The 22718-nt window shown below is 38.0% G+C and overlaps 1 protein-coding gene across 3 annotated transcripts in view; it reads right to left on the reverse strand.

The window, feature by feature from the left end:
* The window catches only part of FER (FER tyrosine kinase), a 437115-nt gene that overhangs the window by 401244 nt on the left and 13153 nt on the right, over positions 1 to 22718 (reverse strand). Inside the window, exon 2 of one of the 3 annotated variants that reach the window (XM_045808262.2) lies at positions 16959 to 17104. The exons of 1 other annotated variant lie outside the window; for it this stretch is intronic. The gene's annotated coding sequence lies outside the window, so the exon portion shown is untranslated. Of the gene's footprint in view, positions 1 to 6721; positions 7635 to 16958; positions 17105 to 22718 lie in introns of those variants that run through there. One more of the 3 variants, XM_087861935.1, reaches the window with a different exon arrangement.

Below are 22718 nucleotides of genomic sequence, written 5' to 3' on the forward strand. Positions count from 1 at the left end.
CCTGGGACGCACATGCGACCATACTGATTTTGGAGCTCCAGAGCGCTCACTGGAACTAGACTGAAACTGACAGCTCGGGAGCGAGCGCGTGACCAGACTGAAAACTGGAGCTCCAGAGAGCTCAGTGGAACTGGACTGTTGCCGGGAGCTCGGGAGGGCGTGCACAACCAGACAAAACAGGCGCTCCGGGGCGCGCACAAACCATATTGAAACAGGGAGCTCGGGAGCATGCGTGGGAACCGGGACGGCTGGCAGTGTTAGAAGCACAAAGGACAGACACGGGCCGGCCCTGGAAATGAGGGTTGGGAGAACGGCTGGGGGACGCACAACCCAGGAAGCTGCAGGGTTTTTAGCAGCACTGACAGAAACAGAGTTAAAGAGGCCAAGAGAGCGCAGTGGAGAGCGGACTGCAATCTCTCTGTTCGGAGACAGAGGCTAGGATTCGGCCACTGTGGCTCTGACTCTCAGAAGAGTCACAGAAAACTGCCAGGGAAAGCCGCCAGAGAACAAAAGCCTGGAAATACCGGCTCCCATTGTACCCATCCCCATCCCCCCTCGCAGGGGACGGGGCAACTCTACCCAAACAGGGTTGCCTGAATATCAGCACGGCAAGCCCCTCGCCCAGAAGGCAGGCTGAAAAATCAAGAAGCCTACATCCCTAAGATCCCTATAAAACAAGTGCACACTGCCTGGGTCCTGGTCAACAAATTGGGCTCTAGGTATCCCCACAACCTCTCCTCATCAGAATGACGAGGAGGAGAAATCCCCCCCGGCAAAGAAAAGATAATAAGTCTGTGGTCTCTGCCACAGAACTGATGGATATGGATATAACCAAATTGTCAGAAATGGACTTCAGAGTAACAATGGTCAAGATGCTGTCTAGGCTTGAAAAAACTATTAATGAGAATATAGAATCTCTAAGGGCAGAAATTAGAGCAAGTCTCACAGAAATTAAAAATGCTATGAATCAAATGCATTCTAAACTAGATGCTCTGAGGGCCAGGGTAAATGAGGGAGAAGAACGAATTAGTGAATTGGAGGATGGGACGGTAGAAGAGAAAGTTAAAACAGAAACTTGGCTCAAAAAAATCCAATCTCAAGAATGTAGATTACGGGAAATTACTGACTCAATGAAACGTTCCAATGTCAGAATCATCGGCATCCCTAAGGGGGTGAAGAAAGAGACAGGTCTAGAAGAGATACTTGAACAAATTGTAGCTGAGAACTTCCCTAATCTGGCAAAGGAAACAAGCATTCGTGTCCAAGAAGCAGAGAGGACCCCTCCCAAGGCCAGTGAGAACAGACCTACACCATGTCACTTCATAGTGCATTTTGCAAATATTAGATTCAAGGATATAGTATTGAAAGCGGCCAGGGGGAAGAAAATCCTTACTACAAAGGGAAAAATATCAGAATAACGTCAGACCTGTCTACAGAGACCTGGAAGGCTAGGAAGGGTTGGCAGGGTATTTTCAAAGATCTATCTGAGAAGAATATGCAGCCAAGGATCCTTTATCCAGCAAGGCTGTCATTCAGAATGGATGGAGAGATAAGGACCTTCCAAGATCAGCAGAAACTGACCAAATTCGTAACCACCAAACCAGCCCTACATGAGATATTAAGGGGGGGTTCTATAAAAGTAAAAAGGCCCCAAGAGTAATAGAGAACAGAAATTTACATTCTATAGAAACAAAGACTTCACAGGCAACATGACATCATTAAAATCGTATCTCTCAATAATCACTTTCAATGTGAATGGCCTAAATGTGCCCATAAAACACCAAAGGGTTGCAGATTGGATAAAAAGACATGACCCACCCATTTGCTTTCTACAAGAGACTCATTTTGAACCTAAAGATATATCCCTACTGAAAGTGAAGGGATGGAAAACCATCTTTCATGCCAATGGACCTCAAAAGAAAGCTGGGGTAGCAATTCTCATATCAGACAGATTAGATTTTAAACTAAAGACTGTAGTTAGAGATACAGAAGGACACTATATTATTCTTAAAGGATGTATCCAACAAGTGGGTATGACAATTTTAAATATCTATGCCCTCAACAGGGGAGCAGCTAGATACACAAGCCAACTCTTAACCAGAATAGAGATGTATAGATAATAATACGTTAATAGTAGAGGACCTCAACACTCCACTCTCAGCAATAGACAGATCACCTAAGCAGAAAATCAACAAAGAACCAAGAGCTTTGAATGACATACTGGACCAGATGGACCTCATAGATATATATAGAACACTACACCCCAGAACAACGGAATACTCATTCTTTTCAAATGCACAAGGAACGTTCTCCAGAATAGACCATATACTGGGTCACAAAACAGGACTCAACCAATACCAAAACACTGAGATTATTCCCTGCATATTCTCAGACCACAATGCTTTGAAACTGGAACTCAATCACGAGGAAAAATTTGGAAGAAACTCAAACACATGGAAACTAAGAAACATCCTGCCCAAGAATGACTGGGTAAACCAGGGAATTAAAAAGGAGATTAAGCAATGTTTGGAGACCAATGAGAATGAAAACACGTTGGTACGAAACCTATGGGACACCACAAAGGCAGTCCTAAGGGGAAAATACATAGCCATCCAAGCCTCACTCAAAGGAATAGAAAAATCTAAAATGCAGTTTTTATATTCTCACCTCAAGAAACTGGAGCTGGGACAGAAGAAAAGGCCTAACCCACGCATGAAAGGGCAGATGATCAAGATGAGAGCAGAAATCAATGAATTAGAAACCAGGAGCACAGTAGAGCAGATCAACAGAACCAGAAGCTGGTTCTTTGAAAGAATAAATAAGATTGATAAGCCACTGGCCAGACTTATTCAAAAGAATAGAGAAAGGACCCAAATTAATAAAATTATGAATGAAAGGAGAGAGATCACAACCAACACCAATAAAATAGGAAGGATCATCAGAAACTTTTATCAACAGCTTTATGCCAATAAATTAAGCAACCTGGAAGAGATGGATAACTTCCTGGAAACCTATAAACTACCAAGACTGAAACAGGAAGAAATTGATTATTTAACCAAACTGATTAATTATGAACAGATTGAAGCAGTGATCAAAAACCTCCCCAAAAACAAGAGTCCAGGGCCTGACGGCTTCCCCGGAGAATTCTACCAAACATTCAAAGAAGAAATAATACCTACTCTCCTGAAGCTGTTTCAAAAGATAGAAACAGAAGGAAAACTACCAAACTCATTCAATTAGGCCAGTATTACCTTGATCCCCAAACCAGGTAAAGACCCCATCAAAAAGGAGAATTACAGACCGATTTCCCTGATGAATATGGACACCAAAATTCTCAACAAGATCCTAGCTAATAGGATCCAACAGTACATTAAAAGGATTATCCATCAAGACCAAGTGGGATTCATCCCTGGGATGCAATGGTGGTTCAACATTTGCAAATCGATCAGTGTGATAGATCATATCAACAAGAAAAGAGTCAAGAACCATATGGCCCTCTCAATTGATGCAGAAAAAGCATATGACAAAATACAGCATCCTTTCCTGATTAAAACCCTTCAGAGGGTAGGGATAGAGGGTACATTCCTCAATTTCATAAAAACCATCTATGAATAAAGCCTACGGCGAATATCATTCTCAATGGGGAAAAGCTAAAAGCCTTTCCCTTAAGATCAGGAACACGACAAGGATGCCCACTCTCGCCATTATTATTCAACATAGTACTAGAAGTCCTTGCAACAGCAATCAGACAACAAAAAGGGATAAAAGGTATTCGAGTCGGCAAAGAAGAAGTCAAACTGTCTCTCTTCACAGATGACATGATACTCTATATAGAAAACCCAAAAGACTCCACCCCCAAACTACTAGAACTTATAGAGCAATTCAGTAATGTGGCGGGATACAAAATCAATGCTCAGAAATCAGTTGCATTTCTATACACGAACAATGAGACTGAAGAAAGAGAAATTAGGGAATCCATCCCACTTACGATAGCACCAAAAATCATACATTATCTCGGAATTAACCAGAGACGTAAAGGACCTATATTCTAGAAACTACAAATCACTTTTGAAAGACATTGAAGAAGACACAAAAACATGGAAAAATATTCCATGCCTATGGATCGGAAGAATAAACATAATTAAAATGTCTATGCTACCCAGAGCAATCTACACTTTCAATGCCATCCCATCAAAATACCAATGACATTTTTCAAAGAACTGGAACAAACAGCCCTTAAATTTGTGTGGAACCAGAAAAGGCCCCGAATCACCAAGGAACTGTTGAAAAGGAAAAACAAAGCTGGGGGCATCACGTTGCCTGATTTCAAGCTATGCTACAAAGCTGTGATCACAAAGACAGCATGGTACTGGCACAAAAACAGACACATAGACCAATGGAACAGAATAGAGAACCCAGAAATGGACCCTCGGCACTTTGGGCAACTAATCTTTGACAAAGCAGGGAAAAACATCCAGTGGAAAAAAGACAGTCTCTTCAATAAATGGTGCTGGGAAAATTGGACAGCTACATGCAAAAGAATGAAACTTGACCACTCTCTCACACCATACATAAAGATAAACTCCTAATGGATGAATGACCTCTATGTGAGACAGGAATCCATCAAAATCATAGAGGAGAACATCGGCTGCAACCTGACATCGGCCACAGCAACTTTTTTCATGACACATCTCCAAAGGCAAGAGAAACAAGAAAAAATGAACTTGTGGGACTTGATCAAGATAAAAAGCTTCTGCACAGCCAAGGAAACAGTCAAAAAAACTAAAAGGCAGCCCACGGAATGGGAGAAGATATTTGCAAATGACACTACAGATAAAAGACTAGTATCCAAGATCTACAAAGAACTTCTCAAACTCAATACATGGGAAACAAATAAACAAATCAAAAAATGGGCAGAAGATATGAACAGACACTTTTCCAATGAAGACATACAAATGGCTAACAGACACATGAAAAAATGTTCAAAATCATTAGCCATCAGGGAAATTCAAATCAAAACCACTTTGAGATACCACCTCACGCCAGTTAGAATGGCAAAAATTGACAAGGCAGGAAACAACAAATGTTGGAGAGGATGTGGAGAAAGGGGAACCGTCTTACACTGTTGGTGGGAATGCAAGTTGGTACAGCCACTGTGGAAAACAGTGTGGAGGTCCCTTAAAAAGTTAAAACTTGAGCTATCCTATGATCCAGCCATTGCACTACTGGGTATTTATCCCAAAGATACAGACGTAGTGAAGAGAAGGGCCATATGAGCCCCAATGTTCATAGCAGCACTGTCCACAATAGCTAAATTGTGGAAGGAGCCGAGATGCACTTCAACAGATGACTGGATTAAGAAGATGTGGTCTACATATACAACGGAATATTACTCAGCCATCAGAAATAACGATTACACAACATTTGCAGCAACATGGACGGGACTGGAGGAGATTATGCTAAGTGAAATAAGTCAAGCAGAGAAAGACAATTATCATATGGTTTCACTCATTTATGGAACATAAGAAATAGGAAGATGGGTAGGAGAAGGAAGGGAAGAATGAAGGGGGAGTAAACAGAAGGGGGAATGAACCATGAGAGACTGTGGACTCTGGGAAACAAACTGAGGGCTTCAGAGGGGAGGGGGGTGGGGGACTGGGATAGGCTGGTGATGGGTATTAAGTAGGGCGCGTATTGCATGGTGCACTGGGTGTTATACGCAAATAATGGATCATGGAACACTGCATCAAAAACTGGGGATGTACTGTATGGTGAATCATAAAATAAAATAAAAATTATTAAAAAAAAAAGAACAGCTACTAAATAAATAAATAAATAAATAAATAAAATTATTAAAAAGCTACAATGAGATATCAGTACACACTTAACAGAATGGCTAAAATAAAATATGATGACAAAACCAAATGGTTGCGGGAATATGGAAAAAACTGGATCCCTCATCTGTTGCTGCTCAGAAAATAAAATGGTAACATCCATTCTGGTTTCTGATAAAACTAAACGTTCAACTACATTATGACCCAGCAATTGCAGTCTTGGACATTTATGCCAGTTAAATGAAAACATATCTTCATACAAAAAGTTAAACACAAATGTTCATAGCAGATTTTTTTCATAATAGCCAAAAACTGGAATCAGCCCAGAGATCCTTCAATGAGTGAGTACATACCATGGAATTCTACCCACAGTAAAAAGGAATAAACTATCGAGATAGGCAACTACTTGGATCAATCTCCAAGAATCCTGCTGAATGAAAAAAGCCAATCCCAAAAAGTTACACACTGCATGATTCCATTTATATAACATTCTTGAAATGACAAAATTTTGGAAAAAGGACAGAATAAGGGTTGCCAGGGTTTAGGGCTTGCAGAACAGAGGAGGGAAGCGAGTGTGGTTTTAAAAGGGTAACTCCAGGGATTCTATTGTATTGGAACTGTTTGATACTTTGATGATAGTAGTGGATACATGAGCCTAGACTGGTAGTAAAATTTTATAGGACTTAATATACACACAACAAATGAATACATTTACAACCCAGTACAATTAAAATTCATATTTCTATAAATAACACTGGTGGAATGTGTTGATGTTAATATACTGGTCATTTTATATATAGTTTTGCAAAATGTTATCATTGGGGGAAACTGAACAAAATGTACCAGGGATTATTATTTCATACAACTCCATGTTAGTCTACAATTACCTCAAGAGAAATTCCAATTTGAAAAAAGTTATGCCCAGATCTCAAACTACAGCTCAGAGGAAGAACATGTGGAGAGGGCATCACAAATTCAGCTACATTCTTCCAGAAGTAATAGGAAAGAGTTGCCTATGTTAGCCCTATGGAAGATGAAAAAAAAATGGCAAGGAAAACATACAGTTATGTGAGAGACAGAGACACAGAATGGGTCAGAGGGGTTACTATATCATAGACTGATTTATAATGTAAGTTCCAGTCAGTCAGGGAAGTACTCTGCTCTGTTCCCCCAGTATAGCTCCAGGGCTTAAAACTGTGCTTTGCATAGAGCTGCAATAAATATCTGTTAAATGAATTAGCTACACAGCCACACAGCACTCCACATGCATTCTTTTGTGCCCCACAGTCCCTACTTCAGAGTTTTCATTCTTTAGGATACTTAATAACACTACGTATTAATTTTACAACCCTAACCTACAGGTTCAAATTTCAACTCCTCTGCCTGATAATCAACACTGGCCCAAGACAACCTTCCACCCTCAGCAACAGTACCACCCCTTACTTCTTCTTATGGTTCCTTAAATGTCCGTGTCTTTGCAGATGTTCCTTCAATCTAAATGCTTTTCCTCCTTTGTCTGCCTGAAGAATTATCAACAGCTCAACTTTAAAGTAGTATTCTATGTGAAGGCTTCTCTGACTATCCCCCACAATCATAACCACCCAGGCCAACTTAGGTGTTCCCTTTTCTCAGATCTCAGGCATCACGTAAGTATCTATGATTAATATAACAATTCTCATGGTATATGTTAGCTATTTCTTAAATATATTTCTCCCTTTAAACTCTGAAATATCACAAATTTTTCATCTTTACAACCCTGAGGCTTAAGTTACTACCCAGGATACAGTAGGCATTCAATTTACTGCAAATAATTGCAAGAGCGAACTCACTTTTTAAAAGATTTGTAAATGAAATTTTAAAATAAAAATAGCTACAATTGAGTAGACAGTAAGCACAAATCAGACAGGAATAGTATTATACAAAAATGCATATGTGTTATTAGCAAAGATGTCTACTTTCAAATAGCATCTTTTAAAAGTGAAAATAATGAAACTAATGAACTATTGACTATTTAGATTTATTTAAATTTGTTTTATTCAGCTTATTAAGAATCAAGTGAGTTATGCTCAGTTTTCAATTCAGCAGTTATTAAAAACTTTAAAATAACCATAAAAATTGCTATATTTTCAAAAATTAGAAGTTCATGTTGTATAAAAGAAATCTATATACTTTTAAACAAAAATGGAATTTAATAAATAGCAAAATATAAGACAGATAACTAGTTTCCTTAATAAGGTGACAGAATTCCCATGATATTTCTTGTAAGTATAAGGGTATATGCAAGTATTTATTCTAAAATGCCCCCTGTTTTTCAACTTTTGGCTCCACAACTAGCAACTTTTACATTCTCTGGGACTACAGACATAAATATTGTTTTTATAGAGCATAAAGAAAGTTTAATCTGTATTGAATATTCTCTTTCAAGTAAGGGTGATTTACTTTAACACAGATGATGTCTTGTGGTCAAAAATATCTATTTAGTTATTTCCTTTAACATTGACAAAGAGATTCAAATATACCACGAAGGTATGCTAATTTTTAAAAATCTGTAAATAAGTGAACAAAAACTGTGTGATAGAAATAGGAAATATTTCATTCTTTCCCCAAGAGATATTTTCAGAAGCTGGCAAGAAATTCAACTGAGTCTGAATTTACAGTCCTTGACTAATAAAACCCAACAGAATCAGTTTATGGTTCAAATTACTTTACTAGTATATGTTTGTTCATTGATAAAGACTATAAAATCATTTATCAGCTAAAGTACAAATATAATTATCTCATGGTATTTCTTACCTTTCATATGCTTCAATACTGACAGAAATCAGAAACAGTGACTCTATTTGAACAAAATATTAAGCTGCCTGCAGCAAGATAGAAACAAAGTCACAAAAAGCCACCAAGTACGCAAGTAATAACCAAGATTACAAACCAAAAAACTATCAACCATATCAATACAAAGTGAGGTGTTTTTTTCATAAGCAGTTAAAGAGGCAGGAATGAACAGTCACCAAAGTTTAACTATAAAGACAACATCATTCATTACCAGTTAATATATGCTGACCTTGGCCACCTTACAGATTCAGTATTTAAAACTCCTCTCATGCTTTATTTGAAAGTGTTGCTTTTAGCTTAATTTAAAATAAAAGTTAATTCAACTGAAACAGCACTGGACTGTCCAGCCAGCCTACTGGATCAACATTAATGGATGATAATATTCCACTAAGAAGGAACACTATATAATCCATAAACAAATGAACAATATGTTTGTTTTTGAATGAACTGTTTTTTAATTTTAAAAATGTATTTGAAGTACTGACATTTAAAATTATTTGGGGAGAGCAGAATTATTAACAGAATGTTTTTCTTTGTTTTAAAATATTAATATAAATCAACAAGTATTTATTGAGTAACCACGGGAGATACTGTTAGGGGTACAAAGATATATAAAATTTGGATTACGCCATCAAACATTTACAGTGTGTTAAGAATAAACAGACAACTTCATAGGTAACAATGATTCAATTCATTCAATATTTATTCAGCCACATGTATTGAACATCTATGTGTCAGGTATATTTCTCAGTACCAGGAATATCAAGACCCATAAGATTATAGTCCCTAGTCTCAAAAGCCCACAACTTATTATGGGTAACAAACATGGAAACAAACAAATGCAATATAATTCAACAGGTTCACAAATACAAATGTGTTATAAACTCCGCAGAAACACAGAAGCAGCATGCATATTTCTAGAGGCCATCAAGAAAGGCTTCACAGAATATAAAAGCATGAGGTATAAAGTGCTACAAAGACACAGAGAAAGGAAAGAGCACAGCTGAGAAAGGGAGCTTAAAAAGTCTTTATTAAGAAGAGAACATCACATCACAATATATACATGCATTATATAGAGCACCTGAAACACACGTGTTATATGTCAATTATACCTCAAGGAAGCTGGAAAGCATTTTTTTAATTAAAAAGAGAGAGAGAGAGAGAGAGAGAGAATATCTCCAACAAGCCTTGAGGATACTTATGAAAAGAGCACACGCACATGGGTCTATCTGCAAATGTGCATGCAGGAGGTGGCTTTGGAAACACAGTCCTGGTTTGAAATGCTAACTCTACCATTTAATAGCTGTATAACTGCATTTTAATTAACCTCTGGAAACCCAATTTTCTTATCTTTAAAATTGGGATAGTAATACCTACTTTGCAGGGTTGTTAATGAAGGTTAGATGAGATAAAGTATATAATGTGCCTGGCTTTGGAGAGACTTATTAAAAAGTAATCATTATTAATAAAGCATGAGAGAGACAGCATCCACAAGGACAAGATATGGAAGAGCAAGTGAGGAAGGAGGGTTACTTTCCAAGTAGAAGTATAAATATAAGCAAGGTTACACAGGTAGGAAAATGCAGGACATGTTGGTGAAACATCGTTAATCTGAAAGAAAACAGGTTAAAAAGATTAAGGTTAAAGAAAAGGTTAAAAAGATTAAGTATGGCCACAATGCAAACTACCTTATATGGTCTAAATTCTAGAAATATAACCATAATCTAGATACCTCTTAATCTTTTACTCTTCCTAAGTGATCAATTATTATAAAAGAGCTCAGTGTTCCAATTAAGGTCAAACAATTTTTGTCCCTTCAAAGAGAGGTGCAATACAGGGAGAAGTCAAAAAATAATTTCAAAATCCATATGTATACTTTCAAATAGGTTCATTAAAGACATACAGTAGCAGAATGGCAACCATGAAGGTTTCATAAATTATAATCCAAATGAACTAAACCAAAGCCAGTTTCTACCCTGCAATGATACAGCCTCTCAGAGAACCTGGATTAGACAAACCTTGTGCTACTGCTTAGTACATGGAGGAAACTCAGTTCCACTCTTGGCTTCTTTTTATAATTCAGTCTTCTCCCAAAAGGCAAGGCCTAATCCCCACTACTTCTGCTCTATTCTTTCGCTAAAGTCATGTCTTTCCAAATTGTTCTAGAATTCCATTCAGTTTGTAAATAAATTTTCCTAAATCTCTACCCTTCAACTGCTTATTCTATCTGAAACCTGGATCCCCAGAAACATGGTACTCACAGGTAGAGGCTACACCTTCCCTATGTGGTACCACCCATAGCCATGGGGCTGAGGGGGCGGAAAGATGGGTAACATTATCCTGATTCCTTAGTGCCACGTCCAAATTACTGCTCTTCCAATCTCATTGAAAAGTCTCTTTTTATTCAACTTTACCAAGTCCACCTAGCTTTGTTGTCTCCAAATCTTTTTTTCAGTTTCCACTTACCCCCAAATCTTATTCTCTAACCCAATTCTTATCTTCATCCATGGAGATTTTAACCTCTATAATCTTTCTCCAAAGATCCAGTCAATCCAACTTCATTTCAAACATCCACTGCTATTGCCCAGAGCCTACATCCTGAACTGTTTCATCTCTGCAACGGTAAAGTTTAATATTCTAGCTTTAGGCCATAACCTACTATGTACCATCTCTCTGGTACAGTTAACTGTTACTACACATATTCTTCAACCTCAAAAAGACCTCCAGCCATCCACTAACTAAGCTATAGTCTCTAAAATTCATCAGGACCCCCATATTCTCTCTTTTAGGGTGATGCCACTGATCATCCAGAACTGGGATATTTTTAACAGTAAAATGGGGTGCTACTCTTTATTATTCTAGGACAACAGATATAAACCTGGACTGTCCCAGGCAAACTGGGACATGTAACCCCCCTACTTCTTTCCCTACACTTACTAAATTAACTGACTTCCCCTGACCTTCTTTCTATTGCATTTGTCCTAACAATCTTCAGCTTCAATCTTCATTTCCTCTAGCCATTTTTTTAAAAAAGCTTAGCTAATCAGTACTTCAGGATTGTGTTCATATTGCCTCCTCCAGGCAGGCTTCTTTGTTATCATAGAACTCAGTAATGACAGTGTGTCCTATTCATGACTGTATCTTCCTGGAATCTGTCATTTTGCACTAGGTCTCAGTAAAAGTTTTCCATTCATTCATTCATCCAATAAGTATTTATTCAATGTCTACAATATGCCAGGTGAGATCCTGGGTCCACAGATATAAAAAAAAAAATTCTGGTCACAGCCTCAGGAAGCTTATTAAGGAAAAGCAGTTTGAACACATCACAATAATTGCTATAAGGAATCCCTACACAAAATGTAGTAGAGGCACAGAGTATAATCTAAGCCTGGCCAGAACAAAAAGAAGTGAAAGGCTTCACAGACCTCCCTAAACCACCATGAGTAGTCCCTTCCTCACTGACGCTTCCTTCTATCCTCTCAACCAAAATATGACTCTCCCTCTTTAAAAATGCTGCTTAAATGTTACCTCCTACTGCTTCCCCCCAAAACACCACTTGTTCCTAAATGCCATGTAACACTTAAAGAAAACCAACCAAATCTGTAAAACTCGAAGGCAAGCAAGGAAAGAAGGAGAACACTCACTGAAGATCAGCTCTACCCAAGTACCAGAGTGAGCGGGTACTTAATCTCTCCTCACTGCCTAGCTCTGGCTGTCTCTACCAAAGTGCTTGTTTATCATTTGCATTTTAATCTGCTTCCTGCTTGAAACTGTGCATTTTTCAAAGATAAAACCTTAGACTGCTACTGCTTTATAATGTCCATGGCGACTAGATATACATTCCTAGGGATAACCAACTGGTTAGAAGGTGGGGATGGGGGGGGCGCCTGGGTGGAACAGTGGTTAAGCGCCTGCCTCCGGCTCAGGGCGTGATCCCGGCGTTATGGGATCGAGCCCCACATCAGGCTTCTCCACTAGGAGCCTGCTCCTTCCTCTCCCACTCCCCCTGCTTGTGTTCCCTCTCTCGCTGGCTGTCTCTGTCTCTGTCAAATAAATAAATAAAATCTTTAAAAAAAAAAAAAAAAGGTGGGGATGGGTAATGGTGGGTAGTGGAGGAACTCCTTCAGACTTCTGTCGTTTTAAATCAATTTCAATCACTGACTAGTGTCAGTGGATTAAATACAACATAGATCTCCTAGTTTTCCTACCCTTAATTTAATGTAACCAAATGTAAAAACCTCAGCCAATGTCTACTTCATGTTGGAATGATGGTTTTTAAAAAAAAAAAAAAAAAAAAAGCTTGGAATAAACAATTTTATCTCCAGCAACCTCAGAGAAATGGAAGGAAAGAAGCAAATTGCAATTAAGTTTTGGATGAATAATGTTCTAAGAAACCAGTCAATTCCCAAGAGACACATTAAGTATACACAAACTGCATCTCTTAAAGAAAATATAAATCATGAAAAACAAAAAAAGAGGGGCTGTTCAAAATTAAAAGAAAATAAAGAGACATAAAAATCAAATGCAATGCATGAAACCTGATTGAATCCTGGATCCAAATATCTCAAGAAAAAATTTCAGGGACAATTGGGGAGATCTGAATAGGGACCATTAATTAAAGCTATTCTTAAATTAATGTCAATTTTCCTTTATGTGATATTGATATTATGACCATGCAGGAAATTGTCCATTTCTTAGGATATGCATGGTAAAAACTTGATATTATCATAATCTCTTTAATATAGTTTCAAATAATTTTAAAAATATATAAATAGTCACCTGGGTGACTCAGTGGGTTAAGTGACTGGCTCTTGATTTTGACTCAGGTCACGATCTCAGGGTCCTGGGATCCAGCCCAGAGTCAGACTCCACCTCACTGCAGAGTCTGCTTGAGATCCTCTCCCTTTGCCCTTCCCCCCACTTGCGCATGTCATCTCTCTCTAAATAAATAAATCTTTAAAATACATATATGTATAATATATATAAATCTTTAAAATATGTATACACACACACACACACACACACACACACACATATATATGAAGAGAAAATGTGGCAAAATGTGAACAGTGAGTGAATACAGATAAAAGGTAATATGGGTGTTCACTGTCCGATATTTTCCATTGTTCCACAGCACTGAATATCATCATAATGAGATGTTAAAGGGATGGGAAGATAGAAAGCATGATAGGAGGCCAGCTGGAACGAAACATGAGGAGTGCAAGCAGCACTAGTCTCAGCAAAAGTGAAAGTCAGCTGTGTGATTCTGGACAGGTCACAGAACCTCTCTAAGTCTCAGCTGAAAGAGGAGGAAATAGATGACTTCAAGGTCCTTCCATCTACAAATTTCCATTATTCTACTACTTCTTCTCTTCTCTAAAACCCAAAAGATAACTATATGCAAAGAGGAAAAATACACTGGACTATTATAAGGATAAAATATTTAAAACAGCTAGCCAAATGCCTGTCACATGGAACATAAACAATAAATAGTAATTCCTCTCTTTTGAGAAAATATCTTTAAAATTCTTCATTTAAAAAAAAAAGAAAGGAAATTAGGACTACTAATTAACTTAAAAGAAATAAGTAACATAGAATTGGAAAGATTTATTTTAATATCTGTTCAATTTCAGTTTGCACCTAAAATATCTATCCTAAAAGGCAGAATATAAATATACTCTGATGAAGCTACAAAAAGAAAAACCGTAATAAATGAACCTCCTAAGATCTCAGACAAGCTGCATGCTTTCGAGTGAACACAGTATGAAACACATCTAATGATAGGATGCTCCAGAAGCTGCAAAACAAAACAATAAAATTATATATCAGAATTTTGGGTAACAGTTTGGGAATATTTCAGACCAGCTTAAAAATTTTAAAGACATCTCTTTTAAAAACAGAACAGGGGAGAAGGCTTAAAATTCAATATCAAAGTAGGGTCCCCTGGGTGGCTCCGTTGGTTCAGTGTCGGACCTTTGGTCTCAGCTCAGGTATGATCTCAGGGTCATGTGATCAAACCCCACATTTGGCTGCACACTCATCTCAGAGTCTGCTTGAGGTTTTCTGTCCCTCTCCCTCTGCCCCCTTCCCCGTTCCTCTTGCTCACACACACACACACAAGCGCGCACTCTCTTTCTCAGAAATAAAATCTTTTTAAAAAACTCAATACAAAGTATAGCCAATTATTTTCACTTCCAAGAAGATTCTGAAGTCAAATGAAATTAAATTCATAATTAATTAAAAGTCATATAAATTAAAAGGCGCCACACAAGGAATATAGTCAATGGTATTATAACAGCATTTGTGTGGTGACAGATGGTAGTAGCTACACTTGTGCTGGGCACAGCATAATGTATAAACTTGTTGAATCATTCTGTTGTACACCGGAAACTGATGTAACATTGTGTGTCAACTACATTCGAATAAACAAAAATTAATAAAATAAAAATAAAAACAAAAAGTCATAAAAATTAAATTTTAGGGGAAAAAGCAAAACAAAGTACTAACCAGAACATATTACAAATTTGCTAGATGGTTTTATTTCCAGCACTAACATTATTTCCAACATTATAATTAATTTCCCTTTCGGTGAAATAACCAATCTTTGACATAATGGGAAAGACAGTTGTCTAAAAGTTTTCTGGGCATGATGCCAGCATCCACCCAGTTGATCAAAACCCAAAAAACTTGGAGTCATCCTTGAGAATGTTCTGTTTCCATACCCAAACTATTCAAAGTCCCATATTCTCATTCAGATACATTCCATATCCATCCCTCTGTCTCATGTTGCTAGCACCTTCTCAGACCACCACTATCTCACCTCCGCTCCTAAAACTGCCAGCTTTCAGTTTCACCCCGTCAGTCCATTCCTCACACTGCAGCTCAAATGATGATATCATTTAGAATAAAATACAAGCTTCCTACCAAACCCTTCAAAGCCCGGCATATTTCTGTAAACTCTTCCTACCCATCTCTGCCTCTCTCACTCAGTCAGCCACACTGGGATTTTTTTCTATTCCTCAAACTCACCAAACTTTCCTGCTCCAAAGTCTTTGTACCCACTATTCCTTCTTTCCCTCTACCACCTCCAGCTTTATTAAAATATTTTTGACATATAACATGTGTAAGTTTTAAGGTGTACAATGTGATGACTGGATCTACGCACATATTACAAAATGATTACTCCAATAAAGTTAGTTAACATTTTCATCTCTTCATGTAATTATAATTGTGTGTGTGTGAGTACAGTAATAACATTTAAGATCTACTCTCTTAACAAATTTCAAGTATATAATACAGTATTGTTAATTATAGACACCAAGTTGGGCATCAGATCCCCAGATATTATTTATCTTACAGCTGAGAGTCTGTACCATTTAACCAGCATCTCCCCATTTCCCTTACTCCTCAGCTCCTGGCAACCACCACTCTACCATCTACTTCTATGAGTTGGACTTTTTAAGATTTCACATATAAGTAAGAACATATAATAGTTGTCTTTCTCTGACTTATTTCACTCCACTATTCCTTCTAATGAGAATGCTTTCCCCACCAAAAATAACACACACACACACACACACACACACACACACACACACACACACCACCTACTCCTGAAATAGTTCCTTCTCATATACAGGTTCATCTTAAATATCAACTCCTTTTGTGACCACCCTACCTAAAGTAGCTCCTACCTCCTTATTTCTAAATTATCTGCTTTTTTGCTTTCTTTCAAAAAAGTTTATTATAATTCATAATTATTTTGTTAGCTTATTTTTAAACCTGTCCCCCCACTTCAAAATAAAGCTACTGAAGATGGAATATCCAGCTCACTTATCATCATATCCCCAGAAGCAGCAAACTGATACTCAATAGGAATCTAACAATATACAGCAAATGAATGAAATAGTAAATGAATATATGACTGTATTAAACAATGGGACTAATAATGCTATTAATGGAAATACAGAACCAGAGGAGAAGTGACTGAGAAGAATATAAGATATACTGAGTTTGGTGACAGGTGGTTGAAAACACAGGACTAGTGGACACACAGGCTGGGAAGGGTTATAGATTGGGATTCTGCTGATTGTGAATGTTAGTTGAAAAAAACAATAATCACATCGCAAATGAAATAGAATTCAGCAGGATAAATGACAAGCAAAAAATACATAACACAAATATGAAATGATCGTATAGGTAGAATAATCTACCATAAACACTACAAAATCAAGTCAAAACTGTTTCACATTTTCAGTTTTTAGTAATTCGCTAAGAGTAAAGCAATCCTACCTTACTACTATTCATTGCTGGTCATATCTTAGCTAAAGTAGCAGATCCATGTTGAAGGATTACACATTAGGGATGAGGAAGACACTTGAGAAAACGTGCAGTGAAGTCTCACGGGAATGACCACAGGTCTGGCCAGAAAACATGAGCTGCAAGAAGAAATTCAAGGAGTCAGAAATGTTAACGACAGAGAAAAAGTAAAAATGCACACCTGGAGTATAGTAGGCTACTACTGGAAATTAACGTGACAGTATATCAGAGTCACCACATTAAGAATAAAAATGTTGGGGCACCTGGGTGGCTCAATCGGTTAAGCCTCTCCCTTCGGCCCAGATCATGACCCCAGGGTCCTGGGATCGAGCCCCGAACTGGGCTTCCTGCTCAGTGGGGAGCCTGCTTCTCCCTCTCCCTTTTCCTCTGCCTGCCGCTCCCACTGCTTGTGCTCTCTCTCTCTCTGTCAAATAAATAAATAAAATCTTAAAAAAAAAAATAAGAACACTGTATTTACCTAACTTTTCTATCCCCTGCTTACATTCTCCCCTTTCTTTCTACAACTTTCTCTATGTGTAATGCATCTTACCTTCTCCCCTAATCTATTCCCTCAGTTTTGAATAGGTAATTCATGTTTTTCTCCATTTTCTTAGCATAAAACTCATTTCAAGCTTGAAACATATCAAAAAAACCAAATACATTTGTTAAAATATTACTACAGCCTAAAGAAGTAATTAACCATGTAAGAAAAACTCTCAAAGGCTGGGAAGGTTAGGGAAAGATTCTCCCAGCAAACACACATTTTCTCTAATATGCCTTGGCACACCAAAGCCTGACTCCTCTATCAACTGTTCTCTCAATTCTTGTCGCTAGGAGAATTTCTAAGGTGCTTCTTGGTCACTGGCTCTCTTCTTTATCTCTGATGTCAATGTACGTCCTTTACAGCTCTATCACCAGGCCTCATTTTCTGCCTCAGGCCCTTGTATTTCTAATCCCAACTTGTTGGTTATAAGAAATTTTGCCTATTCTGTTTCCTGTCATTTCCCCCACCTCCTTGACTTTCACAAGAATCAGAGGACATTTCATAGAGGTTACCAATAAGATTACTCCTTCCCTCTCATCAGGAAACTGGCCAAAGTATGTCAGGAATATCTTCCAAGTCTCCTATTCTTCTAAGCTTTTTACTCATTTCCAGAAAGTATCCTTCTTGACCCCCCCAGACAAGCATATGCTCTCCTGTAGATTTGGCAAAGTTCCCAAAGCTAGAACTGGTTGGAAATCTCATCTACATATAATGACAGTATTATTACATCCCTCTTCTTCCATTAAACTGTGACAAAATTAAGAACACAGATTATCATCTTAATATAGCCAGCATCCTACACAATCCCTGGAATATCGTAGCCTCCAAACAAGTGAGTACTGAATGAACAATTTCCAAGATAAATTATGGCTTTCCCCAACTTGTATACTTTGGTGTAAAGTAGGGCTTTGACAAGAGTTTTTACATTCAATGGTAAAATTCTTGACTTTAAATAATACTTAAATATGAAAATTTTAATCATGCTACTGTCAATAGTTTATCTTCAGTGAAACCCCTTAGATATAATACAGTAAACAGTATTACTTATAAAGATTTCCAAAGAACAAAATGTATGAGCGCGTATAAAAATGTACATATTACATATGTTATCAAATTCCACTCCAGAGACAGACCCCAAAATTACTGGACACTTCATTTAATTTGAAATTTTTTTAGCCACTTCTCTATCAGCAAAGATAGCTGAGAATACCTAGCATTTCATATTCTAGTCTTTCACTGTGATATAGAAACAGTTATTTTCAAAGGCCTAAGAACAAGAAGGATAACTATTCAACTAAGATTCCGTGCCCAACATTGAGCAGTGTCAAGTGTCTTGCTCAAGGAAGGTAGTCAAAGCACCCATTTGTTATTTATGTGTCACTCTCCAACACAACTTGTTTCTATAATTTTTTATTTTTCAACCAAAAAAACCCTATTTTCCGTATGACACTGAAATACTTTGGGTTAAAAATAAATAACAGCTTCCTGGGTGGCATTTCTAAATGGAACATTTCTTCAAACTACTATAAACTTATGAATAAAAATTATATTCCTCATGTTACCGCAAAGATATTATCATCCTCATCAGAACTCAGCAAAGATTTCTACAGACAAGTTGAAAATGCATAATAACTAATTTTTAGTGCACCTTAATCTTCCCCACCAACTTTCCCAACTACATAGGCTACCATCTTTAACTCACAATCATAGTAAAAATTAGTTCCTAATCTTTAACTACGCTTCTCTTCATCAGGTAAGAGGGGTGCCTAGGGGGCAAAATCTATGGAGACATTCACTCTCAGGGTCATACCAGTGCCACCATGTAACCACACGACCCTGAAAGCCAGTCTTAAATTATGTGCCTTAGGCATCTCCCTTGCCTCTCATGCTCATGGTGCATACTTCTCTTTCCCACCTCTACCCCTCCTACTTCTCTAATAAAGTAACATACAATCGTGATTGACCAAACTTTAATTCTGGTAAGCCAAATATCTAAAATGAAGCAGTAAATTTAAATATAATTTTACATCCATTTAAAATCATGTTTTCACAGAAAATCTCTTGTTCATTATGTGATTTTGGATAATATATACCCATATAGGACAAGATTCTAAGTTGTTGGGTTTTTTTAACCAGTTTGGGTTGCCTGTACATACAAGTAACAGAACTGTGTTGCATTTTACTCCCCTTCTTTTGGTAGCACCATCTCATTTTCTTCTGTTGAACTACCCTTCTCTTATTTTAAATCCCTGTAGTTTGAGTGACACTAATCATTCCCACTCTCAGGTTCCTAAAATAAGCACAAAGTTCCTAGAATAGGTATATAACCCAGGCCTGGACAATCAGCATATTTCCTTCTCCAAGCAGTAGTTCAGGAATGGGTATGTGACCCAAATGGACAACTAAAACTCAAGCCCAAAATTTTTGCCAGAACAAATCAGAAAGTTCTCTTTGGGCTGAGGTTGCTAAACTGAGAGAACACGGAAGTTACCAACTTGTTAAAGAGTGAACCCAGAGAAAACAAAAGCCAAGAAATGTAAAGAGAAACGAAAGCTCTGAAAATATTTTGTCCCTAGATCTAATCATACCTGAGTTCAGGTGAATTCAGGTGTGAACAGGTGTAGCTGCTAGAATTTTAGAACTGCTGTTGAGAAACAATTCTCTCTGGATTTCCCATGTTCCTGCACAACCAGAGGCTTCTGAGCAAAAGGTACTACAAGAATAATTGCACAACATCCAGCCTTGGAAGTGAGAGAGCATGTCTCCCTAAAGATAGAGACCTCCACTGAGCTTTGGAGAAATAAAGCCCTCTCCTTCCCTTCCCTGGAAAAAATTTACCTATATTCTTTTTTCTTCTTATATGAATAATCTCTCTCCCTCTGCAGAGTAATTTCAGTCCCACAAGTGTTTCAGACTTAATAGTTACGTGTGGCAATAAATTACTTTTTTTATTAATTCATTCAGCAAATATTTGCTGAGAGCCTACTAACCTATGTGTCATGTACTTTCCTACAAAACATCTTACACAAAAATTCCTCCCTCATGGAGACTGTATTCTACAGAGGAAACAAAACACAAAATAAATATATAAAATACATAGTATAAAGTCCTGATGAGCATTATAAAGAAAAAGTAGGGAGAAGGCCTGGGTGGTACAGTTGGTTAAGTGTCCCACCTTGGTTTTGGCTCGGGTCATGAGCCCAGAGTCCTGAGATAGAGTCCCGTGTCAGGTTCCATGCTCAGTGCAGAGTCTGCTTGAGACTCTCTCTCTCTCTGCCCCTATCCCCCACACTCTCTCTCTTTCTCTCTCTAAAATAAACGAATAAAGCTGGAAAGAAAAGAAAAGAAGAAAGAAAAGAAAAGGAAAAGGAAAAAAAAGGAAAGGAAAGAGAAAAGAAAAGAAAAGAAAAGAAAAGAAAAGAAAAGAGAAAAGAAAAGAGAAAAGGGCAGCCAAGATGGCAAAGGAGTAGGAGACCTTAGTTTCTTCTGGTCCCAGGAACTCAGCTAGATCTATCAAATTATTCTGAACACCTGTGAACTCAACCACAGATAACAGTTACAACTCTACAAATAGAAAAGCAACCACTTTCTGCAGGGTAGGGGCTGCAGAGAAGTGAATCTGACGCCATATATGGGAGGATAAACTGCGGGGTGTGGGGGAGCCTCCCTAAGCCAACTACTGGAAAATGACAGAGAAGCACAGCGCAAAATCGCAAAATCAGAACTTTCAGAAGTCTGCTCCAGTGAGGGAATCCCTGCCTGAAAGGCACTCTGGTGGCAAAACAGGGTGGAATCCTAGGTGGGCCAGTGTGGGCTCGGGATCCCCAAGGTCAGAGAAAGACCAGGGGTGCCTGAGTGCAGCAGAGTTCCCAGGCATCAGAGCAGGAAAGCTGGCTGCAATTAGCAAGCCTAGGAGAGGGCTCTCAGCTCGGGTTGCCATAAACCACAAACCCCCCAGGCACTGTCGGGCAACTACTCTCCGAGCAGGGGCCCAGCAAGCTGCAGAACTGCGGGGAGACCCCCTTCCCTACCCCAGCAGGACTGGCGCAGATGCACGCTACAGGAGTCTGCAGGGTTTGGAGAATCAAAGTGGGGTCATGACGCTGACACAGAAATGCTAGGTCACAGGCTGGGGGAGCACAGAGTGCAGAGGGAGACCAGGGAGACAGGAGTGATTGCTTTTCCCTGAGGACGCACTGAGGAGTAGGGCCCTGAGCTCTCAGCTCTGGGGCTGGAGACTGGGAGGCTGCCATTTTCATTCTCATCCTCTAAAGCTGCATGGAAGGCCTTCAGGGAACAAAAGCCACATAGAGCAATCCTGAGCGGCTTAACTTAGCCTGGCCCCCTGGCAAGGGCGGTGCAGTTCGATCAGGGGCAAAAACACCTGTGAATCAGTGCAACAGGCCCCTCCCCCAGAAGATCAGCAAGAACATCCTGCTAAGATCAAGTTTACCCATCACAGAGAACTGCAAAATTCCAGCACTAGGGGAAAACAGTATATAGAATTCATGGGGATTTTCTCATGATTCTTTAGTCTTTCAATTTTAATTTTTTTTCCGCTTTCTTTTTCAACCAATTTCTTATTTTATCAACTCTTTAAGTCTTTTTTAATTTTCATTTTTACAGTTATTTTATCCTTTCATTGTATTTAATTTTATTTTTGTATATATATAACTTTTTCTTTCTTTACAATTTTGGAATGTAGTTTCTTCTAACAAACTGACCAAAATACACCCAGAATCTAATGTTTTGCTCTGTTCTCTTCACCTGTCTGATATTCTCTCTTTTTTCATTTGAGTCTTTTTTTAATTTTCATCTTTACATTCTATCCTTTCAATGTAACTAATTTTATTTTTGTACATATATACAAATTTTTCTTTCTTTACGATTTTGGGATGTGGTTTCTTTTAATAAAGAAACCAAAATACACCCAGGATATAGTGTTTTGTTCTGTTCTGTTTATATTCTTTTTTTGTCTTTTAATTATCATTTTTATAGTTAGATTCTATCCTTTCATTGTATTTAATTTTATTTTTGTACATATATAAGTTTTTCTTTCTTTACAATATAGGGATCTAGTTTTCTAACAAACAGACCAAAATATACACAGGATCCAGTGTACTGCTCTGTTCTGTTCACCTGTCTGATTATATTCTCTTTTTTTTTTAATTTTTTTTTAAGTTTCAAGT

The sequence above is a fragment of the Ursus americanus genome, chromosome 5, assembly GCF_024610735.1.
Source record: "Ursus americanus isolate L20-20 chromosome 5, mUrsAme1.1.p, whole genome shotgun sequence".
Classification (NCBI taxonomy): Eukaryota; Metazoa; Chordata; class Mammalia; order Carnivora; family Ursidae; genus Ursus; species Ursus americanus.